Below are 21,057 nucleotides of genomic sequence, written 5' to 3' on the forward strand. Positions count from 1 at the left end.
GTGCAAAGGCTTTGCCACAGTATTTACATTCATAAGTTTTCTCTGCAGTATGTGTTCTTTTATGTACTCGAAGATAACTGTGTTGTGCAAAGGCTTTACCACACTAAATACATTCATATGGTTTCTCTCCAGCATGTGTTATTTTATGTCTTTGAAGAGCAATGTGACATACCAAGGCTTTACCACAATGATTACATTCATAGGGTTTCTTTCCAGTGTATATTCTTTTATGCATTTGAAAAGCACGGTGACAAACAAATTCTTTACCACATTCATTACATTCATAGGGTTTCTTGCCAGTGTGTGTTCTTTAATGCCATTGAAGACTACTATAATTTCCAAAGGTTCTACAACACTGATTACTTTCATAGGGTTTCTCTCCAGTATGTGTTCATTTATGCACTTGAAGAGCACCCTGTTGTGCAAAGGCTTTACCACATTGATTACATTCATAGGGTTTCTCTCCAGTATGTGTTCTTTTATGAACTTGAAGATTACTGTGAAAATGAAAGGCTTTACCAAATTCATTACATTCATAGGGTTTCTCTCCAGTATGTGTTCTTTTATGCAATTGAAGAGCACTATGTTGTGCAAAGGCTTTACCACATTGATTACATGCAAAGGGTTTCTCTCCAGTATGTGTTCTTTTATGTACTTGAAGAATACTGTGATAATAAAAAGCTTTACCACATTGATTACATTCATATGGTTTCTCTCCAGTATGTGTTCTTTTATGTACTTGAAAGGCATTGCGATGACCAAAGGCTTTACCATTTTCACTTCATTCATAGGGTTTCTCTCCAGTATGTGCTCTTATATGTAATTGCTGAACACTGTGATAACGAAAGGCTTTACCACATTCATTGCATTTATAGGGTTTCTTTCCAGTATGTGTTGTTTAATGTACTTGAAGATGACTGTAATAACTAAAGGCTTTACCACATCCATTACATTCATAGGGTTTCTCTCCAGTATGTGTTCTTTTATGAACTTGAAGAACACTGTGATAATGAAAGACTTTACCACATTCATTTCATTCATAGGGTTTCTCTGCAGTATGTGTTCTTTTATGTAATTGAAGAGCATCATGATAAGCAAAGGCTTCACAACACTGATTACAACCATAGGGTTTTTCTCCAATATGTGTTCTTTTATGAATTTGAAGTGTATTGTGATGAGCATAGGCTTTACCACACTGATTACATTCATAGGGTTTCTCTTCAGGATGTGATCTTTTATGCTTTTGATGCTGACTATCATATGCAGAGTCTTTACCATATTGAGTATATACAGAAAGTTTCTCTCTAGTTTGGCTTCTTTCATGCCTACAAGGATAATTGGTACATTAAAATTTTACCATAGTCAATATGCTGTTGACTCTTTACATCTTTAAGAATTAATTTTACAGTTTGTTCCCACACTAAAGAGGAATCTGTTCTTTAGGTTTTATCACTGTGTTTACACACATGTAATATTTGCACAGTCCTAAAACTCAAAACTTTTCTGTAGTGTGAGTTCATTGATGTATTAACAAGGAAGCTAGAAAACCAATACTTGTGTACTTGAATCAATTTTAACAATTATATTCATTTTGGGACTTCTACTTATTTTCTAAATGCTCTGAGAGAGAGGTATGTTATGTGTTTCTATATCCCTATGCTCATATGGCTTGTATCCATAGTGACATATGATATATACATAGTAAAGGAAGAATAACAAATATAAGATTTCCACATTGAATTCAATTTGACTTTCTGTCCTCATAGACTGGTGGTATAGGGATTAAGTTTTCTCCATGTCAATTTCCCCTGACTCTTGACAGTAACTCCCCCTTTAACTAAACAGCACAGACACAACAATTATAAGAGAAATACTGGTTTTAGTATGGACTCTTTGTTTACTAGAATGTTTTTGAGATATACTTATCAGCTCTTCACTGTGTATAACTTTCATAATATGAGTAGGATGAAATAAAAGGATTGGGATTGATATAGCATCTCCTTTATGGTGCTATGTTTCAAAAGGTCACATGTCTTGAGGCATTGTTTTCCTGTCTTCTTTAATAAAAGAATTTCTTGAAAATGCATTTCATCTACCTAAAATTGAGGTTTATGGTGTGTGAAAATTTAATGATCATCAATGTACTTTAAGTGGTACTTATTTACACTGATGCTATTGTTTAAAACTTCCACGTCATGCCCAGTGGTGGTAGCGCACGCCTTTAATCCCAGGACCTGGGAGACAGAGGCATGCAGATCTCTGTGAGTTTGAAGCTAGCCTCATCTACAAAGCGAGTTCCAAAAAGGGGGCAAAGCTACACAGAGAGACCCTGTCTCGAAAAATAAAACAAAACAAACATACAAACAAACACACAAAACTAAATCAAACAAACAAACAAAACTTCCAGGACACATTACAATTTCTTCAGAAGCACATTTGTATCAGATTGCACATAAAAATTACCTTTCATGTCTTCTGGAACTTTGACAAAGTTCTTCAATATTATGGTCTTTCCAACTGTATCATAAAATATAATACCAGCAAAGGTATAACATATCATTAAAAACTGTGCAAAATTTAAGTCAGTATCTTCAATGAACATTAGAATCATGACTTATTTACTTTTCTCTATCTTCTTTTTACACTCAAATTACAGAAGAGCATTAATAACCAAGGAACAGTTGCACCTTTATTTTAAATCATGAAAGAAATTTCAGTGTTACCTATAATAGTGAAGTTCCTGTAGGTTTCCAGCATCACATCTTTGTAGAGATTCTTCTGGGAAGGATCCAGCAAAGTCCACTCTTCCCAAGTGAAACCAATATGCACATTATCATAAGTCACTGCATTCTAAAATATCCCATGCATGTGTAAAACAGAAAGTATGACAGTGACAACATTGTAAATGTATACTTATTTGACTGTATATTATTATAATTCTGGTGCTTCCCATCAGCCATTTTAAGACATAAACATTATAATATAATCATCATCTTACTTTAGAAGTATAGTGAATAGAAGGGTCACCTCTGTCATTTCAGTACCCTTTGAATGGGCTATCATCTTGCTAAGGAAATGCATAATAACAAACAGTGAAACACTGAAACAGATCAACAGTACTGAATACACATGAGAGAAGTTATATGAACAAATACTAGCTAAAAAAGAAAAATAAGATGGACAAGCTAGGTGTATTGGCTTACATCTTTAACCTCAGCACTCAGAATGAAAAGGCTGGTGACTCTGAAGTGAATGCCAGCCTAGTGTATGCAATCAGGTCCAGGAGAACATTTTAAAACCCTGTCTCCCATGCTAAAATCTAACAAACAAAAAAAATAGAAAGAACTCATAGGTTTTTTAATAAAGTGTTAAGCATTCACTCCAGTTCTATATTCACCTACTAGTAACCTGAAGTGCCCCAATTTAAACTGTAACATCAATCAGATTTTACTAAAAGGCATGACATGTTGTAACAGTTATAAATGGACAGATAAAAATATTAGCAGTGTCAATGCTGATCATAAATAATCAACACAGGGTAGAAGAGATGACACAGTAGTAAAGAGCTACTGCTTGTCTTGCATATAGGTGGACTCAATTGCCAGTACTAACATGTGGGATCTCATCTATCCATTACTCAAAGTTCATGGTTTATGAGACCATATTTTAAACACTGAGGGGACCAGATCCGTATGTGGTGGATATCCATTCATACAGGAAATTATTCATACTAATTTAAAAATTCAAAGAAAAAAAAACAGAAAGGAAGCAGGTCATGTACCTGCAATTCAGTGATTCAGAAGGCTCACACAGAATGGCATGAATGCATGCCATCCCGAGAAAGAGAGTGATACCCTCTGCCAAATATTAAATTCAAAATATGCTTGAGCTGGGCTCACCTAGATCCCATCCCTGGGCACCAGCTACTCCAAGAAGACTTACCCAACTTGGCCCCCGGTTCAGGCCATCGGGCAGGATCCTTTCTACCTCACCTGGAAAGGCTCCCATTCTGCAAGACCCCCACCAGACCTTGCAATCTCCACGCCCTGCCGCCACGCCCACGCGCCCAAGACCTGAGTCACTCCTTGAGACTTAGAGACCGGCCCCCAGCTCCCATCTTGCCCTGGACTTCCCATCTGGACAAGAGATGAGTGCCTGGGCTCAGCCTATATCCCATCCCTGGGCACCAGCCACACCAGGGAAGACCTGTCTAACTTGTTCCCAGGTTCTGGCCATTGAGCAGGATCCTTCTACCCCCATCCTCACCCGGAAGTCTCCCCTTCTCCAAGATCCCCGGCAGACCCTGCAATCTCCATGCCCTGCCCCCACACCCACCCTCCCAAGACCCCAGCCACTTCCTGAGACTTAGAAATCAGCCCCCAGCTCCCATCTTGCCCTGGACTTCCCTTTGGAATAGGAGCTCCCATCCTGCCCCAGACTTCCTGTCTGGACAAGACCTCCCATCCAGCCCCAGACTTCCCATCTGGACAAGGGAGACTTTCTGGATCTGTCAGCTCTGTCTGGACCAAGTGCACAGAAAAGACCAATAACAAACCACAAGGAGATGGGCAGACATCAAGGCAGAAGTACATACAACAAAATGAAGAGCATCACCAGAACCTAGCCCTCCTCCAACATCTAGACTTGAACATCAAAAGTTGGAAGAAGCAGAATAAAATAGCCTAATGAATAACATCATGAAGAAGGTAGAGGCTTATATAGAGGAAAAGACAAAAAATGTGAAGAACGCTGTAAACAACTAGAGGAAAGGGCAAACAAATTAGAAGAAATCAAAAAAGTCCTGGAAGAGAACAATAAAATACTGAAAGAAAATCAAGAAAAATCAATGAAACAAATGAAGGAAACAGTCCAAGACCTGAAAAGGGAAATAGAAAAAATGAAGAAGACACAAACAGAGGGAATGCTGGAAATAGAAAATCTGAGAAAACGATTGGGAACTTCAGATGCAAGTATAATCAACAGAATGCAAGAGATGGAAGAGAGAATCTCTAGCGTTGAAGATACAATAGAAGAAATAGATTCACCAGTCAAAGAACACACTAAAGTCAACAAAGTCATGAAGCAAAATGTCCAAGAAATTTGGGACACCATGAAAAGACCAAACCTATGAATAATAGGGGTAGAAGAAGGAGAAGAATACCAACTCAAGGGCACAGAAAATATATTCAACAAGATCATAGAAGAAAACTTTCCCAACTTAAAGAAGGAAATGCCTATGAAGATACAGGAAGCCTATAGAACACCAAACAAACTAGACCCCCAAAAAATTCCCCTCGCCACATAATAATTAAACAATTAAACGTACAGAATAAAGAAAGAATATTAAGAGCAGCAAAGGAAAAAGGCCAAGTGACATATAAAGGCAAACCTATCAGAATAACACCCGATTTCTCAATGGAGACTTTGAAAGCCAGAAGGTCCTGGACATATGTAATGCAGACACTAAGAGACCATGGATGTCAGCCTAGACTAATATACCCAGCAAAACTTTCAATCATCATAGATGGAGTGAACAAGACATTCCATGACAAAGCCAGATTTAAACAATATTTATCCACAAACCCAGCCCTACAGAAAGCACTAGAAGGAAAATTCCAACCGAAGGAAGTCAGATACACCCTCGAAAACACAGGCAATAGATAAAGCCACAGCAGTAAACCCCAACGAAGAAAAGTACACACACATCACCACCAAAAAATAACAGGAATGAACAATCACTGGACATTAATATCCCTCAATATCAATGGACTTAATTCACCTATAAAAAGACATAGGCTTACAGAATGGATACAAAAGCAGGACCCATCTTTCTGCTGCATACAAGAAACACATCTCAAATTCAAAGATAGACACTACCTAAAAATAAAAGGCTGGGAAAAGACTTTCCAATCAAACGGTCTTAAGAAATAAGCGGGTGTAGCCATCCTGATATCCAGCAAAATAGACTTCAAACTAAAATCAATCAAAAGAGATCAAGAAGGGCATTACATACTCATCACAGGAAAGATCCACCAAGATGAAGTCTCAATTCTGAACATTTATGCACCAAACACAAGGGCACCCACATATGTAAAAGAAACATTATTAAAGCTTAAATCACATATAAAACCCCACACATTGATAGTGGAAGACCTCAACACCCCACTTTCACCACTGGACAGATCCCCCAAATCGAAACTTAACAGAGAAATAAAGGACTTAATTGATGTCATGACTCAAATGGAATTAATCGACATCTACAGAACATTCCATCCTAACAAAAAAGAATATACCGTCTTCTCAGCACCCCATGGAACCTTCTCTAAAATCGACCACATACTTGGTCACAAAACAAATCTAAACAGATACAAAACAATTGGAATAACCTCCTGTGTTCTATCAGACCACCATGGTCTAAAGTTGGATTTCAACAACAACAAAAACTACAGAAAACCTACAATCTCATGGAAACTGAACAATACCCACCTGAATCACCAATGGGTTAAGGAAGAAATAAAGAAAGAAATTAAAGACTTCCTAGAGATCAACGAAAATGAAGACACCACATATCCAAACCTATGGGACACTATGAAAGCAGTACTAAGAGGGAAATTCATAGCACTAAACGCCCACATAAATAAGCTGGAGAAATCTCACACTAGTGACTTAACAGCACACCTGAAAGTTCTAGAACAAGAAGAAGCAAAGTCTCCCAGGAAAAATAGATGCCAGGAAATTATCAAAGTGAGAGCTGAAATCAATAAAATAGAAACAAAGACAACAATACAAAAAATTAATGAAACAAAGAGTTGGTTCTTTGAGAAAATCAGCAAGATAGACAAGCCCTTATCCAAGCTAACCAAAAGACAGAGAGAGAGCATCCAAATCAACAAAATCAGAAATGAAAAGGGGGACATAACAACAGACATTGAGGAAATCCAGAGAATCATCAGGTCATACTTCAAAAACCTCTATTCCACAAAACTGGAAAGCCTAAAAGAAATGGATAATTTTCTGGATAGTTACCACATACCTAAATTAAATCAAGACCAGATAAACTATTTAAATAGTCCAATAATCCCTAACAAAATAGAAACAGTCATTAAAAGTCTCCCAACCAAAAAAAGCCCAGGACCAGATGGTTTCAGTGCAGAATTCTACCAGATCTTCAAAGAAGAGTTAATACCAATACTCTCTAAATTGTTCCATACAATAGAAACAGAAGGAACATTACCAAACTCCTTCTATGAGGCTACAATTACCCTGATTCTCAAACCAAACAAGGATACAACAAAGAAAGAAAACTACAGACCGATCTCCCTCATGAACATTGATGCAAAAATACTCAATAAAATACTGGCAAACAGACTCCAAGAACACATCAAAACAATTATCCACCATGATCAAGTAGGATTCATTCCAGGGATGCAAGGATGGTTCAACATATGAAAGTCTGTCAATGTGATACACCATATAAACAAACTCAAAGAAAAAAACCACATGATCATCTCACTAGATGCTGAAAAGGCATTTGACAAAATCCAACACCCCTTCATGATAAAGGTCTTGGAGCGATCAGGAATACAGGGAACATACCTAAACATAATAAAGGCAATTTACAGCAAGCCAACAGCCAACATCAAATTAAATGGAGAGAAACTCAAAGCAATTCCACTAAAATCAGGAACGAGGCAAGGCTGTCCACTCTCCCCATACTTATTCAATATAGTACTTGAAGTTCTAGCCAGAGCAATAAGACAACATAAGGAGATTATGGGGATACAAATTGGAAAGGAAGAAGTCAAGCTTTCCCTATTTGCAGATGACATGATAGTATACTTGAGCAACCCCAAAGATTCCACCAAGGAACTGATACAACTTATAAACACCTTCAGCAACATAGCAGGATACAAGATCAACTCAAAAAAATCAGTAGCCCTCCTATATACAATGGACAAAAAAGCGGAGAAGGAAATCAGAGATACATCACCCTTTACTATAGCCACAAATGACATAAAATACCTTGGGGTAACACTAACCAAGCAAGTGAAGGACCTATATGACAAGAACTTTAAGTCCCTGAAAAAAGAAATTGAAGAAGATGTCAGAAAATGGAAAGATCTCCCATGCTCATGGATAGGCAGAACTAACATAGTAAAAATGGCAATCTTACCAAAAGCAATCTACAGATTCAATGCAATCCCCATCAAAATACCAACACAATTCTTCACAGACCTGGAAAGAATAATACTCAACTTCATATGGAAAAACAAAAAACCCAGGATAGCCAAAAGAATCCTGTACAATAAAACAACCTCTGGAGGCATCACGATCCCTGACTTCAAGCTGTACTATAGAGCTACAGTAATAAAAACAGCTTGGTACTGGCATAAAAACCGACATGTGGACCAATGGAATCGAATTGAAGACCCTGACATTAATCCGAACACCTATGAACAAATAATTTTTGACAAAGAAGCCAGAAGTGCACAATGGAAAAAAGAAAGCATCTTCAACAAATGGTGCTGGCAAAACTGGATATCAACATGTAGAAGGCTGCAAATAGATCCATATCTATCACCGTGCACAAAACTTAAGTCCAAGTGGATCAAGGACCTCAACATAAGCCCAGCTACTCTGAACCTGCTAGAAGAGAAAGTAGGAAGTAGTCTTGAACGCATTGGCATAGGAGACCACTTTCTAAATAGAACACCAGTAGCACAGACACTGAGAGAAACAATCAATCAATGGGACCTCTTGAAACTGAGAAGCTTTTGTAGGGCAAAGGATACGGTCAACAAAGCAAAGCGACAGCCTACAGAATGGGAAAAGATATTCACCAATCCCACATCTGACAGAGGACTGATATCCAGAATATATAAGGAACTCAAGAAATTAGACATCAAAATGCCCAACAGTCCAAATAAGAAGTGGGCTATAGAACTAAACAGAGAATTCTCAACAGAGGAAGCTCAAATGGCTGAAAGACATTTAAGGAATTGCTCAACATCCCTAATCATCAGGGAAATGCAAATCAAAACAGCTCTGAGATACCACCTTACACCTGTCAGAATGGCTAAGATCAAAAACACTGAAGACACCTTATGCTGGAGAGGATGTGGAGCTAGGGGAACTCTCCTCCACTGCTGGTGGGAATGCAAGCTTGTACAACCACTTTGGAAATCAATATGGCGCTTTCTTAGAAAATTGGGAATCCATCTCCCCCAAGATCCAGCTATACCACTCTTGGGCATATACCCAAGGAATGCTCAACCACACCACAAGAGCACTTGTTCAGCTATGTTCATATCAGCATTGTTTGTAATAGCCAGAACATGGAAACAACCTAGATGCCCTTCAACTGAAGAATGGATAAACAAAATGTGGTACATATACACAATGGAATACTACTCAGCAGAGAAAAACAATGACATCATGAGGTTTGCAGACAAATGGATGGACCTAGAAAAAATCATCCTGAGTGAGGTATCCCAGACTCAGAAAGACAAACATGGTATGTACTCACTCATAACAGGATACTAGACGTGGAACAAGGATGACTGGACTGCTACTCACATCACCAGGCAGGCTACCTGGAAAACAGGACCCCAAGAAAGACACAGGGATCGCCCAATGACAGAGAAATGGAATGAGATCTACATGAACAGCCTGGACATGAGTGGGGGTAGTGAAGGGCGAGGGTCGAGGCAAAGAGAGCTTGGGTGAGTGGGAGATCCCAGCTGGATCAACAACAGAGAGGGAGAACAAGGAATAGGAGACCATGGTAAATGAAGATCACATGAGAATAGGAAGAAACAAAGTGCTAGAGAGGCCCACAGAAATCCACAAAGATACCCCCACAACAGACTGCTGGCAATGGTCGAGAGACAGTCCGAATTGACCTACTCTGGTGATGGGATGGCCAAACACCCTAATTGTCGTGCTAGAAACCTCATCCAACTACTGAGGGATCTGGATGCAGAGATCCATAACTAGGCCCCAGGTGGATCTCTGGGAGTCCAATTAGCGAGAATGAGGAGGGTTTATATGAGTGAGAATTGTTGAGACCAAGGTCGGATAAAGCACAGAGACAAATAGCCAAACAAATGGAAACACATGAAATATGAACCAATGGCTGAGGGGTCACCAACTGGATCAGGCCCTCTGAGTGGGTGAGACAGTTGATTGGCCTGATCTGTTTGGGAGGCATCCAGGCAGTGGCACTGGGTCCTGTGCTCATTGCATGAGTGGGCTGTTTGAAACCTGGGGCCTATGCAGGGTCGCTTGGCTCGGCCTGGGAGGAGGGGACTGGACCTACCTGGACTGAGTCCACCAGTTGATCTCAGTCTGTGGGGAAGGCTTTGCCCTGGAGGAGATTGGAATAGGGGGCGGGCTGGGGGGAAGGTGAGGGGGGTGGGAGGGGGGAGAACAAGGGAATCTGTGCCTGTATGTAGAACTTAATTGTATTGCAAAATAAAAATTAAAAAAAAAAAAAAAAGGGACCTTGGTCAGGAGAATAGGATCTTTGTCCTAGGTACTGAACTAACATTTCAGTGAGGATATGTCAATCTCCCGGACAAGGGACCTAGTTAGTGGAGTCCAAGAAATGATCACTCAGGACATTTATTGATTACTGAAAATTGATTAATTGATTGTACATTGGCAACCCACACTACAGAGAAAACTGGAAAATTTTATGCCTCCTTTTCACCCCTCCCTTTCTGTACTGTGAACCCCCATGCTTGTAATATGTGCACAATGAATTCCTATTCTTACACAAGCACTTCTGCAATGCTACTTCACATTAAAAACCATGAACTCAACTAAAACATGCACTGCCCTGTTCCTCTTGCCTTCTCATTGATCAGGAAAGGTCCAGCCTAGAATGCCTGACACATTTGTGCTTAGAGGCAGGAAATAGTTGATGAAGATGATGAAGTGATAATCCCCAAAATTATGTTAAGAAATTGAAACAGGGGCTCAACATTTAAGAGCATTGGCTGCTCTTCCAGAGGTCCTGAGTTCTATTCCCAGAAACACATGTTGGTTTACAATCATCTGTAATGAAATCTGTTGCCCTCTTCTGGCCTGCAGGCAAACACACAGCCAAAACACTGTATACAAAATAAATAAATAAATAAATAAATAAATAAATAAATAAATAAATAAATATTAAAAAAATAAAAATAAATTGAAACAGGCTTTATGGCCATGTGCTCCAGAGACTAGAGATTTGTATTAGAGCACGAGGACTACTCACAGCTTTTCTCTTAGGCTAAACATCTTAAACCTGGAAAACAACAGTCTTGTTAGTCAGGATCACACCTTTATATTCAGATCTTCTATTTTGGTTCAACTAGAGTTAAAAATAGTAACTTGGTTTCATGTTCTTTATCTGCATTCTTGATTGCTTGGTCTTGGGCAGTCAGGACTGTTATTGATCATCTGACATTGATTACCTTACTATTCATTACTAATGTCATCTATTGTCACAGCAGGAAAGGTTTCACCAACTTTCTTGGTCATCTTTTTCTTTACTGTGTCTAAACTTGATTAAAGTTGGTCTGTAAACTCAATTATTGCACAGGTCCCTCTTCACTTGTAAATTTCCAAAAAATGTCAGATACTTTCGAGGATACTCATTCACTGGTCTATTTTTCTTTTTCACTGACCAGCTATGACCCAAAATAGAAGGAATGGCAGGACTGTCTTCCCAGCACTCAACAGCACAGTCAGGATTAAACGATCAAAGCAATTCTCAATTACATTGTGTGAGGAAAGCCTGAGTGAGAGAAGAAAGTGCTCTGAATAGAAAAATAAAAATAACCAATACCTGAGAAAAATTCAAGGAAATCCTCATTGACTGGGAAATACATAGAATAAAACAAACAGATTAGAGGAGTGATACAATTAAAGAAAATCAAGTATAAAAAGTGAAAATAATAATTGACATTTAAAAATATAAATATAATTGAAAAACACATAGCTAACAGGACTTTGATTAGGAGCAGGCCATTCCCTGGTACAGGACTGGCATTAAAACCAACTGTTTGACTTTGCACTTTGTTTTATGTTTGCTGCTGAGCTTAGTCACCTGACACACACATCTACAATCAATGACCTGTGTCTCAACTCTTTGAGCTGACTTAACAGTGCAAAAGAGGATTAAATATATCTGCAAGAGAGTCCAATAGTTAGAAATTCAGTAAGCATTGGCTCAAAAGAACCTTTCCAAATTGTATATCCACTAATCAGGCCTGCCTTCATTAACATGATATGAATTAATACATGGTGAGAAATTACAAATCTGTAGCCCTGCCACAATCTGGTCCTATTTCATAATAGTAAATCCAGCAGTTAATTGCCTATCTTCTTTCCCCTGCAGTGAACACATAAATTATTCTTCCTATTCTGTTCTGAACGCAGAAACCATGCTTCACATGTAAATCTTTTACCAGTTACTGCAATAGACAGTTGACTACATGACTCAAATGGGTAATTCTAAAACTCACTGGTGGTTGAGCCTTTTAAGAATTTAGTTTATTTAATCAAGAGGACAGTAAGGTCATTTTCCTGAGAAGCAACCGAATGGGATCATGGTCACCATAACTAACATAAGGAGAGCTTGACTCAGAATCATTTTCTTAATGACTGGGTGTACAGCTGTTTTACAATTAATGTCTTCCTAGAAACAAATCACTCCATATACTTGAATTATTAATCAACAAAACTCTATTTAGTAACATTGTGCATTCATCTCTGGCTAAGTCTACAAGAGGAGCATGACTAGAAAAGTTTTTGCATTATATATGTGATATTATCCTTATATCACTCTTAGGACCAGACCACAACCCATACTTTGAGCAATCTAAATATGGCAAGTGTAGCTATTAGGCAGATGAAGATATACAGAGAAATATCTGTGTTTCAGATCAAATTATAATCTACAATTAAAATATGTATCAATACATTAAAAAATGTGTCATTGTCTCTAATTTTCACACATACAAAAGGCAGAGAACACAAATACAAAAACACCGAAGAGAGTCAAATATCAGTACCATGGATGATGTTTTTAGATGAACTGTCCTGCTGAGCTATGCAAACCTCAGAATAAGGCTGCACTTTGCTCTAAGCATGCTGCATCAGAGGAAGCACACAGTTGTTTCCATGAAAGATGGGAAGGAGTTCATTTTAAATAGCCTTGCCTGCTGTCTGTCTCAGGGTTGTGACATCATTGTAGAGAATTACATATATATATATATATATATATGTATATATATATTACATATATACATATATATAATTATTTTTTCAAGACAGGGTTTCTCTCTGCAGCTTTCTGCCTTTCCTGGAACTCACTCTGTAGCCCACAAAGGCCTCGAACTCACAGAGATCTGCCTGATTCCCAAGGGCTGGGATTAAAGGTGTGCACCACCAACACCCAGCCAGAATTCTTTATTTTTAAACTTTATTTTCATTTTATGAATATGGCTGTTTGCCTGCAAATGTCTGTGTGCAGTACCTGCAGAGGCCAAAAGAGGACATCAGACCCTGTGAACCTGGTGTTAAAAATGTTAGTCAGCTACCAGTTGGTTTCTGGGAATGGAACCTCTGTCCTCTGTAAAAGCACCCAGTGCTCTTAATTTCTAAGCCATCTCTCTTGCTGCCTTTTTACTTAAAATTTATTTTCAAACATTTTAACTAACACGTATTGTATTGCTTTCCCTTTTTTTGTCATTTCTCCATTCTTTTTCACAAATTCTTCCCTAGTTTCTTTCTTGTTAAGCATTCACAAATTAAGTATGGACAAATATATGAATAAAACCTGATGAGTCCATTTCTGTTGGTTGTGTGTTGGTTAGAGTACTGAGCACACAGCATTAGATGAGCAGTTAGGGAGTTTATCCTTACCCAAGACTAATTCTGTCACATAAAGGAGTATTTTACTTTTTAACGAGCATCAGGAATAGACTCCCAAAGTGATCTAGGCTGCAGTAGTCATGAAACATTACCAGGAATAGAAAACGTGGGTTATCAATACTTCAGCAGACACTTGCTGTAGCTATGGTTTTGTAGCTCTAGAACTGCAGAGAAGACTAAATACTTCAACCAGTCACAGTTCCTTTGGTTCCATGGGCTTCACACCATACTCCATTGACCATGTTCACCTTGGATGACCTTGAAATCCTGAAATTTCTGCCTCAAATTCTAAATATCATGATTACTGGTCTGAGCCATTATATCTGACCCAGGAGTCTTCAACTGTATTTAGTGAAGCATTAGAATAACAGGATAAGTGAGTTGAGCAGAAACACTTAACCATATACAAAATCAAATAATTCTTTGAACTTGGGTTTCATCATCTGGAGAATATAGACAGAACCCACTCCTACTCCATTGATGAGTTTTAACAGAATCAATGATAAAGTAAGAAAATAGTGGTCATAGTTGGAAGACAGTAGACTTGAAAGCAGGAGGGATCAATCTTATGGAAGCCATCTTCTGTTACTGTAGTAAGGGCCAGAGATTTTACCCTTGACACCAGGCTCAGACATTCATCTGAGTAAAATTATGTAAAACAAGTTATCCACTTGTGATGTGCCCACTTATAATGCATTCACTCTGGCAGCAAGGTGAGCAGATCTCTCTGGTGTACTATGACAGTTTAGTCTATACAGTGAGTTCCCAGGTCACACAAGGTTATATACTAATATTATACTTTAAAACAAAAAGGAGATAGAAAGAAAGAAAGAAAGAAGAAAAGAATCAAAAAGCAAAAAAGCAAATTACTAATGAACAATGAAAACATGATATTTATTCAGTTATACTAATTTGATTATAGATATATAAGGTACCCAATCCATTCTTGAGTTCTTAAAATGTTTAGAAAGCAAAAGATAAACAAAAATGAGTAATCTAATGAAGTCATATAATGAATTTTTCAATCTCTAAAACCTTCCCCCATCTTCAGGTCCTGTCTCTCTAGCCATGTGGTCAGATAAGGAGTAAATGTTTCTAGAAACATTTTCATCCTGAGGACTCAGTCTTTTCCCACAATGGGATTCCCAGGGAAATTACAAGTTCATGGGGTCCACTGTCCCACTAGTTGTTAGTCAAAAAAGTAATATAAATGACTTCAGAACATGCTTATTCCTGCCATGCAGGCCGATTACAGACACATCAGTGTGGAGAGTGAGGCATATTAAGGTCTAAGGAGAGATGCAAAGTGGGGAGAGCAGGTTATCGTCATTGACAGGTACAGGTAGTTGCCAAAAAAAAGGAGAAGGAGAAGACCTGGATATGGCTAACCCATCACAGGTGATTGGATAAACAGGGCACAGTTTTAATCAGCCTGTCCTCAGGTACACACCAAACATTGTTCTCTGAGCATTTGATATTTTGGCTTTTACACCCAAAGTTCCCTCCCTAACCATACCTCCATACTTCATAGCTCTTTGTAAATGCCTGAGTGTCCAACTCTTAGTGATTTCTGTTTTTGTCTCAGGATCTCCTGACAACCTGGATGTCATCTGAAGTCACAACAAAAAAAAGGTTCCTAACTGAAGGTTTTCTTCGGGGAATCAGGGAAGAAGCATATGATCTCCTTCAGACAGATCAGTTTTTATAACTGCAAGTTCTTTTTGTCTCTGTATAGGAGGTATAAATTCCAGCAAGAGTACACATGACATATATTCTTGTCCATTTGCATTACTGCTCATTTATGACGCTGGTGATAAACTAAGTCTTTTGGCTTTGATCAAGCTGTCAGCTACTTTTAAGACTTGGATTGTGAATCCCACTCCTGATTATTTTGTACTCTTCTCTCATTTTGTAGATATTTAGGTATGGAAACTTATGGTGATATTTTATTTGTATTAAAATGTTATTTGTATGTTAATAAATAAAGTTGCCTGGGGGTCAGAGCTACTAGCAAGCCATAGGAAAGCAGGGCAGTGGTGGCGTACATTTGTAATCCCAGCACTTGGTATGCAGAGCTGGGTAAGTCTCTGTGTGTTCAGGGATACAGCCATTATTGGACACACATGCCTTTAATCTCAATACCAAGCAAGGAAAATCTGGAGGCCTAGACAGACAGGCCGTGATGAGGCGGTCATGTGGTTGGGTTTACAACCAATGAGAAGGCAGAACAGGAACACTATAAAAAGACATTAACACAGGGGTAGTGAGTTCAGAGAGGTAGGACCACTGCAGGAGGAAGGGTAAGGTTTTAGCTCTTAGCTCTGACGTCTTGGCTTTCTTCTTTGCATTGGTTCTGTGTTTCTTATTTAATAAGAAGGTTGGCTACATCTACAGAAACTTATTTAAGCATGTAATGTAAATGAGTTAATGATGCTATCAGCTTGTATCTATTCTGGATCATCAGGGCTGAGGTAAAGATGAATTCAGGATTATCCATTCATATTTTACTGCTTTAATGAAATGTTCATGTGGCTAAATAGTTTGCTCAACACTTATGAGTACTGACTGCTCATCCACAGGGGCCTGACTTTGATTCACAAACACCAAGAGACAGCTCACAACTTTCTGTAACTACAGGCACTGAGAAACAGATACTCTTGTGACCTCTACTGGTACCTGGCATGCAACTGATATATACACTGGCTAAACTTATATGCCTAAATTAAATGTAATCCTTTTTGAAAATAACATATACATAAAGAAAATATTTTTTAAAAATATGGACACACATAAATATCTGTTATTTCACCTTTTGCATATCTGGTGCTCTAGGAGGCCAGAAGAATGCATCACATTTCTTTGATCTGCATATACTAGTAGTTCTGAGCCATTTGAGGTAGATGCTATGAACCAAACTGGGGTACCTAAGAACAGTAATATTGAGCAAACTCTCCAGCTTCCAAATACATCATTAAAATACGAAAGATGAAAATGCCCCATTATTCCTTTTGTCTTTTCTCATTTAAATGTGATGGAAGTCTCCAGATGATTTTCAAAGGATTCAATGGCTTTCTATTTTTCTGTAAAAGGACTCTCCACATAGTATCATATTTTCATTGTTAACAAAGTTCCCTTAACGTGAGTAAAGATAACAAAACTTTTGGTTGAAACAAGTCAGAATCCAGTCAGATTATATTAGGATAACTGCCATAATTTGATATTTCTATTCATTTTTGGACGTTTTTGGAGATAGGGTATCTCTACATATCCCTGGGTGTCCTGGAACTCACTATATGGACCAAGCTGACCTCAAACTAAGAGAAAGTGGCATGCTACCCTCTTCCAAATGCTGGAATTACAGCCATGCATATCTAAGCCCAAATGAAATCATGAATTCATAAGTATCAATGACTACTTACTTACATTCAAGCTATTCTCTCACATTTACTTGTTGGTCTGAGAAAGTGCTATGAACAAATGTTTGGTCCTCAGAATAAACTAAATAATTTAACATGCAATAAAAAGAAAAACAAAAGAGCTGCCAATATATCATTTTCATTTATGAATAGGATTTATCATTCAATTTCCCCTACTTTGCCTAATCTTTCAATGAATATATGTTTACAATCTGAAAAGATGCTATTTTATTGATTTAATATTACAACTAATTCTATTTGAGCGTCAGTGAGACCTCTGTGTTGGAAATGTATTTCTTATACAAGTCTGTAATATTATGTTGATCACCATATGAAGTTGGACAAAAGTAGACCCCACAAAATATATCTCACTGCTATTTCATTATCTGGCATCTCTGGATAATCATCTTAGAAGACAACACTTTGGGATGAAGTGCCAAATGCATAACAGATGAGGACAAGAAGATGCATGGAACTTTAAATAATGTATACATATTCATAGCACATTAATTTTATTGTGAAATATACAGTTGATTACTGACTCACTTAAATTATTACATCTCTTCCAGATAAATGAAAATGTTTCTTTGGATACATATATGAAGTATTTAATGATTTTCATATTCTCTATTGAGTATTTTAAAATTAACATCATTAAAATGTATTTGTAAGTAAATTGGTTGCAACAACTCTGGTGTTGGTCCCAGATTTTGTTACCAAAACGTGAGTTTTGCAACTCTGAGAAAAGGTGTACTGACTCCTTGAGAGTCAGAAAACACCTTGAGCTGCTTATGACAACTTTGACAGCTGGAACTAAAAGGAGACAGTTCAGCACTGGAGGGAAAGGTATCCTGAACACTTTAAGCTGCTCAGAACACTAGGTCTGCCCTGAAGGTGTCCTAGACACCTGGAGCTGTTTAGCACAGCTCTGATGGTTGGGACTGCAAGGAGATAGTTCAGCCCTGGAGGGATGTTTTTTCTCATTTCTCAGAAAAGGCAGGGCTGGAACTACTTCAGCAAAATTTATCCTGACTGTTCAGGAAAGTCAGGCTATACCTGGTATGATGGGAGATGGTCTCCCTGCAGGATAAGCAATCCTGTTACTCTCGTGGAGAGCCACAACAGTAGAGTTTCCACTCAGCCCCCACTTAAGAGGGCTTCCTAGCAAAGTTCTGCTTCTTCTGCCTAAGAAATTGCAAAATTGTAGCCATCTCCTCCAGCGCAGGATAAAAATGTTACTTTTAAGCTCTCTCTTGCTCTGTCAACTGACAGACATCACAGCAAGGATCTTCTGTTCAGCTCCCTCTTGCTGAATCTACTATGGGATATCTCAGTAAGGTTCTTCTGTGCACCAGTGAATGAAGGTCTTCACACCCAAAACTCTTTTGAGAACATGATTTATTTGGGAAAGATGAATACAGAAAGTAGCTGCCTCTACCAGGGTGGAGAGAACAGCTCACAACTGACAAGGCAGGATGGTTACAAAGGATGTCCTGGGGGCAGAGTCAACCCATGATGGGTTAGTTGTTTCTTTGTTTGTTTGTTTTTTCTGCACAGGGATTAGCCAGTTTTGTGGGTGAGGTACAAAGATGGTCCCAATTTCAGGGCCAAACTGTGTTTATTTCACTATCCTTTCTTGGCTTTTTGATACTACCTCTAAGACCAGGGCTCATTTCTTTCACTGACTCTGATTCTAGGAACCAAAAGTGTTATTTTGGCACTAGATTCAGAGTCAGGACATATATTCTCAGTTCTGGGTTTGGAGATGAAGGGTTAATTTCTCTGGCTGAGATCTCAAACATAGGCTGTAATTCTTTTCCTGGTAATGAGCCCTAGGGCCAGGATTCTACTGTCCTACTCTGTGATTGGTTGGTTTCACAAATCAGTTCACCAGGGTCAGAGATGGCTCTGATTTGATCCAAATTGTGTTTCTTTCACAAGCTTTATCAGAGCCATCTTTTCCTTGTTCTGGGCTCCAGGGTCACGGTGGGTTTCTTTAGCTAGTTTTATCGCCTACATTCCCCCCTTTTTTGTTTAGAAATAAGCCACTGGGGGTTGCAAAGGGTAATAAGCAGCTGGGATTTGGAAATGGTAATAAGGAATTAGGAGGTGGAAAGTGTAAATAAGCAGCTCAGGGCTGGAAAAGAGGGATTATCATTATACTGTTTCCTACTGATTTGGGGCATCGAGGTTCTTGGAACAATCTTGATCTTCCTTCTCAGGTTGTAAACAGGTTCAGCAGATCTGGCTTTGTCAATAGGGACCAGTAATCCTGTAATATTAAGTGACTCAGAGTTCAGTTAGAAATATTTTGGATCTGTTGTTGAAGAAAACTAACCAAGATGTTTATGAGGCACTGTGCAATTAGTATGGCTAGGCAAAAGAAGAAAAGAGGGAATAAGAAAGGCAGAATCCATTTCCATATCTGACTATTAGTGCTCCACTGTCCGGGGGCATCAAGCTGTTTTTTGTTTGAAGATTCATCTGGTGTTGTTGGTTCTTATCTTTCACTATCCCTGATTGATTGTCATATAAGCAACACTCTTCCCCAAGAAAGAGACAAAGACCACCTCATTCTGCTGTTAATAAATCTAATCCTCTCTGATTTTGTAATACTACAGTGGCCAGTGAGTTTATTAGTTCCTGAAGAGTAAGGATGGTCTGAGCTACTCATTGGAAATCCTGGATGAATTATGAGGAAAGCTGATGGTAAATATCAAGGGGAATAGTCAGTCTTGCTATTCCAGTGGCTGTACCAGCACTTATGCCCAGGGCTGCTAGAAAGAGTATTATTTGGATGGCTCATTTGTCATGCCTTGCTGCTATGAACTTGCTGTTGGGAATTGGCAAGGGCTCTTCACCAGGTACCATCCCCAATTTACAGAACAGTAATACCAGGTTACAAGTCCCAGAACACCTAGCAGGAAAACAGTGATAAACATGAGTACCACAGGGAATAGAGGCCTTGTGAATGTTTGGACATATGGGCTGGGTGTTAGTACCAAGGGTAATAGTATTATTGCAGTCTACAGAATCCAGAGTACACACAAAGTGTATTCCTGAGGACTTAGAGTAGTCTGTAATGCAAAAGAGAGGAATGTGAGAGAGATAAGTGGTAGTAGAAATATTTGGCTTGAAGCAATTAACAAATGGTAAGGTGAGAGAATCTAATAGGGCAATGGGTGAGGCCACAAATTGTGAATGAGCATTTGACCCTGGAGGGACATATAGCCAGCATTCTCCAAAGCTGTCAGGCTGAGCATCATTGCACAAATGATATATGGTAGTTAGGGTCTGAAAAAAGAGATGGTGTGACAAGGAGGTTTGAATAGACATCCTCAAATAAGGGTGACATATATGATGTGGGAGGCTTTCAGATGCTTTGGAATACAGAAGTAGTCTACTCTATTTATTCCTAGGGGTTGAGAGAGTGGGATGTATTTTGAGTGTTACCAATGGTTTCCACTATGGGATGTCTCAGCAAGGATCTGCTGTTACGTACCCCTCCCCTTGCTCAATCCACTATGTGACATCCCAGCATGGCTTTTCTGTACACCAGTGAATGAAGATCTTCACATCCAAAGTTCTTTTGAGAAAGAGATTTATTTGGAAAGAATGTGTCCTAGAGAGTGTCTGCCTCTACCAGGAAGGAGAGAACAGCTCGCAACTGTTTATATAGGAAATCCTGGGGGCAGAGTCAACCCGTGATTGTTTTTGT

Source organism: Peromyscus eremicus, unplaced genomic scaffold, assembly GCF_949786415.1.
Source record: "Peromyscus eremicus unplaced genomic scaffold, PerEre_H2_v1 PerEre#2#chrX_unloc_1, whole genome shotgun sequence".
NCBI classification, from domain to species: Eukaryota; Metazoa; Chordata; class Mammalia; order Rodentia; family Cricetidae; genus Peromyscus; species Peromyscus eremicus.